Genomic DNA, 13,388 nt, shown 5'->3' with positions numbered 1-13,388 from the left:
CCAGTGATCGGTTAATGTCCAGGAGCCGCTGCTGGAAGTTTTCAGAGAATAAGAATAGGAAAATCAGCATAAAAAGTAAGCAGAGGCAGGAGCAAGCAGAAAAGCGTCTGCACTGTAAGAAAGATAAGGCAGCATGAAGCCACGGTCCTCTCCTCTTCACTTTGGTGGTCCCCTGTAGAGAGGGGGGGTCACACAGACCTGGTGCAGGAGCCAAGGACGGGCCCATATTAGCAGCGTTAATTACATCCACTAGACCAGGGGTCGGCAACAGGCGGACCGCGGTCCGGATCCGGACCCAGACGCCGACCTATACGGACCCGGAGCTATAATCAATACATTAATAGAGGATTTTTCGGCGCCTCCCGCTTTTTTAACGCTGATTTGGGTGACTTGTGTAATTCGTGGAGAACCGAAGAGTTTTCGTTTTGGGGGTGGGGGGGAGGGAGTCAGTCCGACAGACGGACAACTTCTCACTTCAAAAAAGAAGAAGAAATCTAGACCGCAAAAATAATTAAACAAGCGAGTACCTGTTTTTCCTGGCCAAGGACAGATTCATGAACACAACACGAGCGCAACGTGTCTTCACGTGGTAGGCTATATGTCTCGTCTGAAAGGAGTGCTGACAGAGAGCACCGGAACGCCGCTCCAGCCCTTAAAATATTGCAATACCTATAAGGAGCCATACACATGCCGCAGTGTTTGCGTGGCTGTGTCTTTAGTTGTAAGCACAGTGGCGATCTGTTGCTATTAGCATCTGGTTAGCTAGCTATGCTAACGAATTTAAAGAGCTTTTCTACAACCAGGTGGAAGAGAGCTCTCTCCTGAGAGGCTCAAATAACCTCAGCTCAGTGAGGTTAAGGCACACCTTGATATGATCATTATAGTTATTAATGAGACTAAATGAAAAACAGGTATAAAATACTATATGACAGCAACAAAAAAGTTGTTAAAAATAACAAGAATAGAGTTTAAAAGGGGAGTGATTTGTAAAATATCCAAAAAGGAAAATATGCTACAGTTCTGTTTCATATGGGTGTTGAGAGATGTCTCCATAGATCTCTCAGTGTTGCTCTCAAAGTGCACCACATTGATGCATTTAACTTCAATATTTAAACATTACACATATCCACAGTATTTAAGTAATGTTAATTGACAATAAATATTGTTGTTTTTGAATTGTACTTTCTTTATTTGATTGGCAGTCAGTTGTTGATTACATGCAGACGTTGATAAAGCTACAGGTCACTTCAATATATATCACACTAATTCATGAAGCAACTTAGACATGTTGATGTTCCGGACCTTTGCATCGGGACATTTTCTCTAAGTGGACCTCGTTGAATTTTAGTTGAAGACCCCTGCACTAGACTCAGTGTGAGCACAGCTTTTTCCCCAAACAAGGAAAAGGTCAATCATGCACTTCATTTACCCTGAGCTCACTTCTGATAACGGTTTGTTTATTTTAATTATTGTCCATCCTTACTTCTGCGCTAGAAGTGTGTGTGCAATGCTGCAATTCTAAAATTGAGCCTTCTAAATGTGTGATAAGGTGCATCAGTGTATTCTTAATGTATTTATTTTTAAATAACAATTGGTGTCTGGGAAAAATATTAGTTATTTATCAAGGGTTTAACATTGAAAACTTGACTGCACGCCCTGACAACATGCGCTAAAACCCAACAGTAGATATCACATTTTGATTGAATATTGTAAATGGTTTTGGTGCACAAAAAGACATGACCTTACGTCCGACCTGCTGTGTCTAAAAGGGGAAGCGATCGTGGACTAATGACAATCTCTAATGTCCAGCAGGGGGCACATCTTTTGGTTCCAACAAAGAGAGAAAATGACCCTGGTTCTCACTTAAATTCAAATAACTATTTACAAGTTAGATTTTAGTCTCAATCGCTATTTTCAAGTCTTCTTCAATATTTTCTTCATTTTGTAAATGATCCTTGTTTTAGTTTAGAGCTAATTGTAACGATTTGGTCGTCTCAAAACGTATCTTTTAGTGTTAGGTTGTATTTGCCTCGATCCTCTTTTGTCAATGCTGGTTGGGAAAAACAAGAGGATGAAAACCGAAACGCCAAACTTAAGGTATCAAAACTCCGCTGATTGATGGTTGACGTCACTGTTATGATTGATTCTTTAAACCAGCGAGGTGAAAAAAGGCAAGCGAAGGTAAAAATCCTCTTTGACAGAAAGAAGAACATTGAGGAAATTGTTTTTCAGGATTTTTAAATGACCTCTTTCTAATAAAACCACATAAGAACAAAGCATTTACAAGTCAACAGACAAACTCGCATAACTTTTTACACCAGCGCAGTACGTCTTCATTTCTCTGGGCAGAAGAGACAGTACTTGCCTGCTGATAATGATTGAAGGACATGAACTTGAATCATGATATTGAGTTGCAATCACAGACCAAGGTTTGCTTGTGGAGTGGAAAGAGGAGATGGAGGTCTTTTACGGTTTGACATTTGGAGACAAAAAGAAAAGTCATATACTGAAGAGGTCGATGAACACACAAACAATATTGTTTGCTCTCAGGTTCAATTGGGGAATTCTTGGAGAGTTGGAAAGTTCTGTTAGCTGTCAACAAATCATTTATTATGATATTTCTCTGAGTGTTGTTGTGGTTCATCCACATTGTCTCCTCTCACATCTTTGCTGATGATACGTTTATGACATGGGCAGTTGTTATTTGCTTTAACTTATTATAAATTAAATGGTGATTGCACAATGTAATAGCTTTAGAATAATGACAACATTGAGATTTAGATTGGTTCCTATAAGCCTCGCTTTGCCATTCTCTCTGCTCCTGGGTTGCCACCTCCCTAGAAAATGAAGGCTTCATTTATGGCACACAAAGGAGGCGCGGGTGAGCCCTCGAGTTCTGTCCATACTTATGAAGGTGATATAATAACCCAGAGGCTCAATAGTCTGAATCAAGACTGCAAACTCGTTATTGCTCCCACACTGTCAACAGCAGCGAATAACAGCTATCCGTTCTTAACTGTCACACAAAGCTCCAGGCCTACCGGAGAGCACTGGGAAGCAACACAACAAAATAACTTGCGCTAGCTAAGGCTGTGCGCAATTCGCTCTTTAGTTGATTAGACATTGCTACTCTCGCTAGTGGGCACCCAACATTGTAGTTTGGCAAACCTATTATTAATATTCTTATTATTTACACATTTAAATGTAATTTCTTCCTACTCAAATGAAAAAGCACTGTTAGCATCCATTAGCTACTCATGTTAGCTGCTAATGCTAATGTTTTCAAACGGCTCTTTTTGCTATATTTTTTGAGACAAAGATGGTTTTACTTACGTTTAGACTATAGCTGAAACCAATGAGTCCTTAGGAATATACCCAACTGGAATGATAGACAACTTGAGTACTGTTAGGGGTGGACACTGATTGATGCCACTTTCATGGATTTTGGAGGTGGAAAGCCACATGGACAGCTTCAACCTTGCAAACTTGTTCCTCATGGAATGAGTGCACCGTGAAGTGATGCAGCTCAAGGATTAAGCCAAAGTTTGTAGGAACAATAAAAACAAGTTGGACTCATTATGGATCTATTATTTTAAATCTTAATTGTGCATAATGATCTGCAATGTCTTACACCAATCAGTATTGAATAATGGTTATATTTACTTAGTTTAAGCGGAATATGAATTAGCCATTACTTTAAGAAATGAACTATACACATGGTCTTAGTTATGAGTTTGCTCAAACTCTAATGCATTGTGCAATAGATTCAAGTCAAAATAGTATTTGTTGCATTGTTAGCCCTTTTAAAAAATGTGACAAGATATTATTGTGAATATATGTCAGTTTGATTCAGTCATCAGTTCTGAGAGACCACATCCGTCAGCTCTCGTTCAGCTTATGTCTAACAGAATCAGGTGATAAAATAATTTCAAGGCAAAAGCTATCGGCAGCAGGGTCCCGCCGTCCTCTCCTGTGCTTTTATTTGCCATTAAATCATTCGTGAAATGGCCAAATAGATTCCAGGCTCGGTCATTTGCCAATGCAAATTCAGTCTCTAAAACATATGCATGAATTAGCATAGAAAGACTTGTACATGCATACCTCTGCATACTGATTACAAACGCTGGCTTTATATATTATAATGTGACGTATTTTCTTGTATGGTCTACAAACAGGAGTCCAAGGCCCTTCCCTGCAGCTCTGCAGCAGGCTGAGACACTGACCTTAATAGCCACTAAAATAGCCACTGGTTGGCTCCTTGGACTGTCCTTGACCACATTCACTGCCTGAGATACTTCACTCTGTCATTCAAATGGCTTTTTAAATGATTTGTAATCCTGTTTCTATAATGCAGTTTGTGTCTGAAGTTTGCCCTTTCTATATTGTTCTTGTGTTTTGCCCCTGAGCCCTTGTAATGACTTATAATACCTTGTTTTTGTTGCTGTTTACATGTTGAGAGCACCAGGGAGCCTGCTCTCCAAAACTTGATTTTGTATTGATTAGAGTCACCTGGAATCATCCACCTTCGCTGCATCCTGCCAAAAAAGATAGAATTTCAAAAAAGGGAATATTAAATTATGGAAGTGCGAATGTACCACCTGAGGTCTCAGCACATGGAGGTAATTCATCACTGTCATTTTAACATCAACACCTCCCCATCAGGTCAGAAAGCTTCCTCTGATTAAACTTCAAGTGGAGACTCTGATGCCAAGGAGAGTCGAACCAGGGAACTATTTTTGCAGCCTGCTAAGCAAGACAGATCTCTAACCAGTCCTATGAGAAACATTTAATTATAATGAGGTTATATCGCTCGCAGCAATTTCACATCCTTTTTCGGAATGAATTCTCCCTCCAAAAAAAGAAGCCTACAACCTTGTGAATAATTTAGTTTTGTCTTCATTCCTTTCTCTTTTTTTCTTTATCCATCGGTCTATTATTAACTTAATATAGTATATAGAAAAGGTTCAGTTAAATGAGCACCTCTATCTCAACATATATGATTATGCTTTATCATGTGTGATCCACATTCATATGCCTGTTCCTAAAACATTCAAATTGACCAAATATCATACATTTATGTTTATCTAATATTCTGGTGTGACCTGGCCATTATTAATTGTATCTTTGCTTTTCATGCTGCGATATATCAAACATACCTGAAAAAGGCCTACAGTATAACTTGTAAAACTGGCAAACCATCACTCATGGGCATGGTGAAAAACATATATTTCAAATACATCAAGTCACTGTTCTTTTTCTCCATGTATTGGATTGGACTACACTGTAACTTTCAATCTTGTAATTTATACCTGTCTTCTTTTATGTTAGCTTGTTTTTATTTTCTATTCTTAAAGACTGTTTTAATGCTTTTTGTAATGTGTTTCTCTTGCACTTTGTCTCAATGGTGTCAATATCTTATGGAAAGTTCTGCGAATGGCCTTGGTGCTGAGATGTGCTGCATAAAGAAAGCTGCTCTCTCTGTCCAGAGACAGCCTGACTGATGTGTGGAGTAACTAATGTAATGCTATTAGGTTAACACTGCTCACTGCTGTCACCAGGCGACTCCCCTGGTACCAGCAGACACACACACACACACACACACGCACGCACGCACGCACGCACGCACGCACACACACCCCGTGAAGTGCCCTACATCTCGGACTGTTGTCCCTCTTACTCCCAATCATCTTCACTACGTGTCTCACAGTGTCGCCATCCAAAAGAGTGAATCTATTCAACTCAAAATATTTCCTACAATGTGACAAATATTAAAATAAGCTGTAAATGGTCCTCAACAAAAAGACAAGCTCTCTTTAGTCTAACATGTTGGAACTCAATGGTCTCCTTTCTCCCTGTAGTTCTCCAGCAGCATGTCTCTGACCCCCCTGATTAAGTCAAACTGATTGTGTCTCAGGGCTGACTCCGCATTACTTTTGTCTGTGCAAGGTGTCACAAACCATTACATAGAATGACAGCTGGATCAGGAAATGCCAAGCGCACGCTGCTAGAAGTACAACAAAGATGTTTCATCATCAAATCTGAGCTGGATCAAATCACTTGGCTGATGCATCTTTAATGGCGCCGAGGCAGGGATCAGGATGAATGAGGTTGTTAAGGAATAATCCACCCTCGGGTATTCTTACAGTGTTAGTTAGCATCTATCAGTGACAGGTTGTGATTCCTGTTCCCCTCGAGGCTTCTGAGAAGCGCTAGAGAAGAAGAATCTTTTTCCAAAGGTGGGAAAAAGAGCATGAGAACATAGCAAGCGTGCCAATTAGTAGACGCATATTAGTGTGTCTATCAATGCCGACGATCAGCATCGACAATGAAATGTGTCTTGCACGGGTATATTCTGGTCTTCTGTAGCTACTGCATCAACATAAGTCAAAGTCAACTTTATTGTCAATCTTCCAGTTTGTGTGTACAGACAGAGAGATCGAAATACTGTTTCCCACAATCCTGAATAGAAAACCAATGGATATAAAACATAAACATATGTGTGCAAATATGTATATAATATATATACAGTACACAGTCAAAGACACATTTTTACATGTGCACACATTAAGACCTAAATAAAAACACAACAATCAATATATACAAATAAATCGCGTCTCTACTGGTCCTTATTGCGTGTTTGAGTCCACTTTATCCAGGTCAACGAGGGAGCAGGTTAAACAGGAAGATGTCCGCCTAGCTAGCTATGTTCTCCAGCTCCTCCTGAGGGAAACCACGATATCCTCAAGCCAGATGTCAAGGCTTCATTGCAGTTGGACATGCGTGGAAAACCTCTGCACCTCTAAAGAAAGGTAGTCCAGTAGATTTTTGATGTCAATCAAAAAGATGAGTGTTCCTTCTTCCAGTTCCCCTTGGATGTCTGACCTCTTTACCCTGCCTCTAAGGCGCACCACCCAAAGGAGACCAAGGGTGAGACTCGAGTAGAACAAGAGGTGGTACCTTCAGATTTTCCTTCAGGATCACCCTCACCACAACATTCAGGCATTTCCAATGGAAATACACCAATCAGCCTGTCGATCTCATGCCCCATCTCACCCTTGTGAAGGGCAACAAACGTACTCCCAATCAAAAGTGGGACATTTAGTTGATCGTATTATTGCCTCAGAGCTGCTGACTCCAACCCCAAACACCTCACAAACTGTTCCTGGAGGTCACAGGTCGATGGAGCCAGAAGAAACACATCTTCTGCAAAGAGATACAATTCTCAGGTCCTGAAATGATCTGCCTCCTCGTGCACCCTGAGATTCTGTCCATACAAATCACACGCCCCTCCATCTTTGAAGAACCAAACCCCCACTGATAACATACTTGCAGTCCTGCTGATTCTAGAGACACAAACATTGATTGTTGCCGACGCCAGATGATGTCCATTGAGACTCGGTCTTAAAGAGGATTGTAGAGTGTCACAGTAGACTTTGCTTTTGGTGCATATTTCAGTTTTGTGTGCATTAGTAGATCTTTACACAATCTTAACTCAAATGTAATCCGCCAGCAGGTTAGTCTGGCCTTGTGGCTCAGGAAGTGTCATGTCATGTAAATGTACTCAGTAATTGACGGGGAAAACAAATATCAGGCGTCCAACAACAACATTAGCAGGGTTAGGGTTAGGGTTAGGGTTAGGGTTACAGTATGTAGTGTCTCTACTTTAAAGAGTCCTCTCCTGCTAATGTTCAGGAAGTGTCATGTCATGTAAATGTACTCAGTAATTGACGGGGAAAACAAATATCAGGCGTCCAACAACAACATTGGCTCAAGTATACAAAGAACACAGTCAACAGCTGTTTTAAAAAAAGACAATATGGCCCAAAGCAGAAGCACACATGCTGTACAACATGACGCATTACATTAATCAAGGAAACATTATGCTGGGACAAGCTGTTTCATTTATGGATGTAAGGAGGTAAGGCACACCTCCAACAGACAGTGTTTGAGTTAAACTCTTTACAGGTATTAACGGTGATGAGAAACACTCTTTGAGGTAGGCACATGTTTCCATTAGCTGTCAGATACCAGATAATATCAATCTACTGAGTTCAGAGAGAAATAAGATAAAAGCACCTCAGTACCATCAGCTTCAGATTCTTTTTTGTGCTAAATTGATTTTCTTTTTTCATGTTCATTTTTCTTCCAGTTCCATCTCCTTCAGTTCTATTAAATCTGCCTGAATCTACAACCCTCTGAATCCTGCTTTATTCATTAAGGCATGTCTTCTTTTCACAAATAATTGCCTTTCTCAATTCCTTTTTCTCTCTCTGACTCACTTGCTAGCACATATATGAATATATATCATTTCAGGTCTTGGTAAAAAGATATTCTAAAATATAAATCAAAAAGATAGATTTCTGCATTATTGAAAATACACACACATGCATGAGATACAAGGGGAAAAGTCTCACAAGCATATGCTTTTGCAAAACTAAATTAGGAATCCAGTTGGCGACTCGTTAGTCATTAAGTTGCACCAAAATCCAGATGCTTCTCCACGCCTCTAAACTCCTCCTTACCATTTGTTGTTGTCACTAAGCGTTCAGGTGTTTTTTCAGAGAAGGTGCAGCCGTGCCTGTCTGACGTGGAGATGCTGCTCAGTGCCTGCACCGAAGAAACAGCTCTGACAGCCGGCTGTGATATCTCACTAGCCACTTCAAAACACAGACATCATTCCAGTGCATTTTAATAGAGATGCAAAATAAGCCAGATAATATCTAAAGGGCTATTATGCAAGCTAAGGGTAAGCCGTTCTATTGAGGATATCATGTGATGCTGGGCATCTGAGGACCATTTGTGGGATTCCACCTGTCTAAGAATTGCTTGTTTCTGGGTCTTGCAAACAGTCTGGACCCATAGCTTGGCATGTTTATTCACAGCTGGCAGGCCTCTTTGCATCCTGAGTCCATCTTCAGCAGAGGTATTAGTTATGAGGAGAGTGAAACCCTGTAGCAGTCGGGGGGGATCATTATGGGATGCCATGTCTCCTGCAGAGGCTGCTAGCAGACGGGACGGAATTAAACCCGGTTTGAGCTCCGAAAGTGAAGGCCGTGACCGTGGGAATTTGTTACGCCGGGCTCTCAGAAATCACAGTGGTCTATTATGAGCGCCGGACTTAGCAAAGCGTCCGGCTTTGCATCAACTGTCAAAGGAGCAGGAGAATTACAGAACATCGATGTGTGAAATGTGCTCAGTAAAATAAGAACATGTCTTGCCTTTTTGCATGCATGTACATGTAAAGCAGTACTGGTGAGTACCTCAATCTCAGCCAGTATTTTGAGGACATTTTGGGTTCTATCAATCAATCAATCAATCAATCAATCAATCAATCAATCAATCAATCAATCAATCAATCAATCAATCAATCAATCAATCAATCAATCAATGTTTATTTATATAGCCCAATATCACAAATGTTACATTTGTCTCAGTGGTCTTCACAGTGTGTACAGAATATCAGTATGACAATACGACACCCTCTGTCCTTAGACCCTCACATCGTACAAGGAAAAACTTCCGAAGAAAACCCACAGTTTAAAGGGAACATGGGAGAAACCTCAGGGAGAGCAACAGAGGAGGGATCCCTCTCCCAGGACGGACAGACGTGCAATAGATGCCGTGTGTAAATTGAAAAGATAATACATTTGCAACATAGGTAGTCCAAATGTTGGTTCTAAAGAATTGTTTTTGCTTAAAGCTCCCATCTCATGGCCATTTCTACTGATCATAATTCCATTGTTGAGTTATACTAAAATAGATTTATTCTGTGCAATTGCCCAAACTCACATTGGTTTCTCATACAGCATCTCTGTATAGTGTGTGTATTCACTCTCTGTCCTACACGGCTTGTTGGAGCTCCTGCCCCCCCCTCCCTGTGAGCCCAGTGTGCTCTGATTGGTTGCTCGTGAGCAGACAGGCTTCCGGGTCGGCGATACAGCGAGAACAAGCGAAACTCACCCTGAGCACACACAAACACTCACAGCCGAAGTCAAAACAATAAGTGTGGCTTGATATTGAGTTAGAAAAAGGTTTATAACGCTGTGAGAATGGGTCTGCTGCGGAGAGCATTTCTCCGAGATCCCAACTTAGCAGCCTGAAAAACGTTTACCCATTTAAACAGTCGTGGTAGACACCTTGTTTGTTTTAAACATCATACAACAATGAATACTTACAGGTTGTGTACCCGAATCTCCCGCTGGTCCAAACAAAGCGGGAACAGCATCGTTCTTCTGTGCCCTACGCCAGAGATGGGGACTCGAGTCGCACTTAAGTCGCACACACAGAGACTTCAGACTCGACTTGGACTCGTGACCAAAAGACTTCAGACTCGACTTGGACTCGTGTGTTGGGACTCGTGAACAATCATTGTGTTTTCTATTTTTGGCGTATTAAAGGTGGGGTAGGTACATTTGAGAGAAACCGGCTCGAGATCGCTAGAATTTGAAAATACACAACCGGAGATAATCTGCTAGAGGCTGCTACTTCCTTATAGAGCCCGCCTCCTCCTCCAACACACACGAACGCGCACATGACCAATGAGGGCACGAGATAAGTTTGTGCCCAGATGGAAGGCTGACAGGCAGGTAGGCCATCCAGTTATTTTAGCCGGGCTCATTACGCAGACGTGCGCGCCTCTGTTACTACCTCGTAGTAACACAATGCCACCTGCGGCTGTACCGCTTATAATTAGGTTCAACTACAAAAACTTCGAACAAAACGCCGGCGGCACCAACAAAAGGAGCGCACACTGCAAAGTCTGCAATATCAAAATCAAGGATGCTGGCGCAACAACGTCGAATTTCATCAGGCACTTAAACTCACCCGGAGAGGTCAGTCACATTAACGCATATGGACGGTTAGCAAACATGTTTAGCTCAGCATCAGCTGTGTAATGTTAACTTAGCTTGCTGCTAGATTTTAACTGAATATTTGAAAAGATGAGTGAATGTTTTCTTGTCACACTTGTTTGAGTTGAGTGGCGTTGACATCCAACTCTTGACATGACATAAAAAAAGGTCGGTAACGTTAATCATTACGTTCCGCTGCCACCATCTACTGGCTAACGTTAAACGTAGAAAAATACATAGTTACATACATAAATACATCTGTGGGTTTATAGGCAGGTTACAGGTTTATTGTTGACCACGTAGCGTTAATGTTACAGGTTTATCAGGTTACCATGACACTGGCTTTGAGTGAGAGGATAGAGGAATATGTTTATTAATAGTAGACTTAAAAGATGTCATTAGAGACTCAGTGTAATTAAACAATACGGTTGCAGAGGTGCAGTATAGAGCTGTGCAGTATTCCTAACAGACTGGATAGCAGCAGACAATAGAAGGCTTATTACAACCAGAAGAGACATGAGACTTTTATTTTTTTAGAGACTTGAGACTTGACTTGGACTCGTGACCAAAGACTTGAGACTTGATCAAGTCTCACCCCACAAAGACTTGAGACTTGACTTGGACTCGTGACCAAAGACTTGAGACTTGACTTGGACTTGCAAAAAAAGACTTGTGAACATCTCTGCCCTACGCTGTATACATCCGGCATGAATCGCTGAAAGGTTCGAGAAGCTTTGTTTCGTGAAAGGCTGGCAGAGGGTGTGGCCTCTGGGTATCCCCACGTCAGAGTATCCAGGAAGTAAACAATGGGAAAAGAGAAATCTTCAACGAGGCGTTCTGGGGCAGCACAGACAGGTCTTCTCTGTGTTAGAGTTCTACTCGCTACAGGGTGCACTTTGAGGGTTTGTGACTCTGCAGAGCGTTCACATGCAGAACAACCTTCATAACAACAAGGGGACGGGTGATAACCAGAAAAGCATGACATGAGACCTTTAATGCAAGACGTGTATTGCATCGCAGACATACTTTTATTTTACTTTTCAAATTGTCAAACTATTTCTTTAAAAAAACACCCTTGCAAAAAGCTACTTGTGTGAACACAAAACAGTGGAGAGAGTGCAGCTCACTGTAACCTTGTTTTTGCCAGTTTTGGAAAACTTCAAAATGTGCAGAAAACACTTTGTTCCCACCTCACGCATTGCCATCTTTTGGATAATGCTTTCTTTATTTCTGGCAAATGCAAAAGTTTTTGCTTCATCAATTCCCCCGCAGATTCAATCTTCTTCAATGCAAATCTAATAAACCTCACTCTTTTTAATATAGGATTCGAGATATGCTGCCTTCAGAGAAACTGAGATAAAGTAAGTATAATTGTCGTGAAAAATCGAATGGATATACTCACCATTCGTTAATGTGTCAAAGCTTTAAGCCCTGATTAAAAAAACTGAAGTTCTCTGATAAAAAGTGAAATGATCAGATATTCAAAAGCTGAATATCCTTTTTAATGTAAATATATTTGCCATTAATGTCTAAATCAATGTAGACCTTGGATATGTGGCGATATATGTGCGTAGTGGTTGTATTCATTAAAAAAATATATAGTCAAAAAGGCTGATAAGGCTACTTCTTGTGTGCTCAAGTGAGTTTTACAAAATATTCTGTTTTGTGTGTAGACATGGAAATATTCAATTGTAGACGTGTGTGTGACCTGTGCGTAGAAAAGCTATCTTTGGTGTGTTGTTTCATTTCTCCCTCATATCCCTTTCCATCTTTTCTCCATTTTCTCCAAATGACTATTTCTCCTGGATAATGTCCACAGCACCTGATGCAATGTGCTGGCATTTACTCATTAACGCCAAAGTCAATGGCACAACTGAGGGGGCGGAATGATTTGCACAGGACTATGGGAGTTGCTTGCACGGCTGTCAGATACCCTGGGGTTACATAGGAAGGAAATTGGATCTGGGGGGAATGGGAGTGGGCCGGGTGATGTCATATATAACGATAGATCAGTGCAGAGAGGTGGGGTATCACTCATTACAGAGTGCATTGAACAGCTGAGCTGCTGTACAACATGACAACCGGCTGCAGGAGCCATAAACTCCAGCAGGGTATGTAGGTGGCAGTAACTAACTGAGCAGCGTTCTGTGGGGGTGTGATTCACTGCGAGAACCATGGATCTGCAATGAAGGTATGCTTGTAAAAAGACAAGACAGTCTACATATTGTTGTCAATATCTGTATTCTCTGTGCGTTTCATCTGCGGAGGGTTTTAGTTGGGGTTATTTATCATCTCGCATATCCCTGCGAGAGCCGCTGCAGTATGCACACAAAACGACGGGGGCTTATAATGGCTTCTCGGTTTGCCATTTTCTGCTGTAAATAAAAGACAAATCAGTGTATTTGCTTTGACGTGAAAATAGATGTTGTTCTGCGGCCCACAGGGTTCTCCCAGTCGGTGCATTATTAATGATGTTGTGCTGCGATAACACTGAAAGTGTCCCGTGTAGAATTGGCTAGGACACAAAGGGAAAAATAC

The sequence above is a fragment of the Pseudochaenichthys georgianus genome, chromosome 12 (genome assembly GCF_902827115.2).
Source record: "Pseudochaenichthys georgianus chromosome 12, fPseGeo1.2, whole genome shotgun sequence".
Lineage (NCBI taxonomy): Eukaryota > Metazoa > Chordata > Actinopteri > Perciformes > Channichthyidae > Pseudochaenichthys > Pseudochaenichthys georgianus.
Note: the sequence above shows the minus strand (reverse complement) of the source record.